General features: G+C 35.7%; 1 long non-coding RNA gene across 1 annotated transcript; it reads right to left on the bottom strand.

Moving 5' to 3' along the window:
• Nucleotides 1–467: 467 nt before the first annotated feature.
• LOC117340855 lies at nt 468–1,425 on the bottom strand. Its single transcript, XR_004535488.1, has 3 exons — nt 1,148–1,425; nt 909–978; nt 468–554 (listed from the first exon to the last, which is right to left on the bottom strand). It is a non-coding gene; the product is annotated as an uncharacterized LOC117340855 (long non-coding RNA).
• Nucleotides 1,426–1,745: the final 320 nt, after the last annotated feature.

Below are 1,745 nucleotides of genomic sequence, written 5' to 3'. Positions count from 1 at the left end.
AGCGTTTGTGGTATGGTGTTTGTTGTATGATGTGTTCGTACGATGTGTTTTTGGTTGGATGTGTTGGTGATATGATGTGTTGTTGGTGGTATGTGTTGGTGGTGTGATGTGTTGGTGGTGAGATGTGTTGGTGGTATGTGTTGATGGTATGATGTGTTGGTGGTATGTGTTGGTGTTATGATGTGTTGGTTTGATGTGTTGGTGGTATGATGTGTTTTTTGGTTGGATGTGTTGGTGGTATGTGTTGTTGGTACGTTGTGTTGGTGGTATGATGTGTTGGTGGTATGTGTTGGTGGTGTGATGTGTTGGTGGTGAGATGTGTTGGTGGTATGATCTGTTGGTGGTATGTGTTGGTGGTATGTGTTGGTGGTATGATGTGTTGGTGGTATGCTGTATGTGTGGTATGATGTGTTGGTGGTATGATGTGTTGGTGGTATGATGTGTTGGTGGTATGTGTTGGTGGTATTGTGGCAGAGGGGGTAATTGGGGTACAGAAGACCACAACCTCTTGAGTTATCTTGTCATCTTTTATTTGACAAATTGAGTGAAACACCCTGTAACAAAACAAAATCACTCTACAGGAACTAAAATACACAGAGTACAGTATTACACCCAATACACAATTACAGCTGTCTGGTACAAGGGAGACAACTCTTACACGCATAACGCTTATACTAACATACAAATTACATTAGCGATCATAGTTTATACAATCGAACGTTTACAAATAATAGATATGACAGATTAGATAACAAAGCTGTCATTAAGCTTTACAAATAGCTTTTACACAATATATAAAAATACCCTATTTGATAAATTGTCAAATTATCAAATACGTTTTATAAAGAATCAAATTACAATAATCCAGCCAATTAAAACAACAGTAAATAACATACAACATATCATACCTGTGTCGTGGCACAGAGCCATACACCAACTTGCATTTATGATGAACAACTTCAGCGATATAGCACTAGTCTGGAAGTTACCAAAAATACAAATTTACTAATAACTCAACATTTAAATAATTCCGAAATTCAAAATCTCAAACTATTTAGAATTTCTAAACACACTGTAGATGTATATAATATACATGTATACATAAAATAAAATACCAAAATTATCAGAAATGTTTTAAAACACTTACTGTCAAAAGGTACGTCTTGTCACCTACGAGTCCACGAAGGGTACTGACACAACCCGCCAGAGACAAAGAAAACCCCGCGAAACTGACCACTAGAACCAACCAATCGAAACGCTTGACCAACCTTACATAACTAACCAAACAACACACCTTGGGAGATTAACGTTACAAAGCATACATGACGAGCACAAGCACAACACATCATAAGAACGTAATATCACAACATGGGACATGACACACGGGCGTGGTTTTTAGGCGAGTAAATGGACTCGTAGCTAAAACATAATATTATTAATTGATTAAATTCCACCCTGCTACATCCTCCCACATTTTCTAAAATGTCGTCCTCGACGAGTACTGCAAAAGATTACATTAAAGAAATCTGAAATCAAGTCTCAAGAAATTATTAAATCTGAAATAAAATAAATACAAGTCATTATTATCAGTGAAGCATTATTTCTCCTGAAATTAAGTATTAATTAACCCTGCAAGACAAATAGATATTAATTACCCTGCGAAGCAAAATTAAATGCTAAAAATAAACAATCTTGTACAAAAATCATCATTTCCTGAAATCAATTAATGTTTTCAAATATAACAC

Source organism: Pecten maximus, chromosome 13 (genome assembly GCF_902652985.1).
Source record: "Pecten maximus chromosome 13, xPecMax1.1, whole genome shotgun sequence".
NCBI lineage: Eukaryota > Metazoa > Mollusca > Bivalvia > Pectinida > Pectinidae > Pecten > Pecten maximus.
This window is presented reverse-complemented; position numbering and strand designations above follow the sequence as displayed.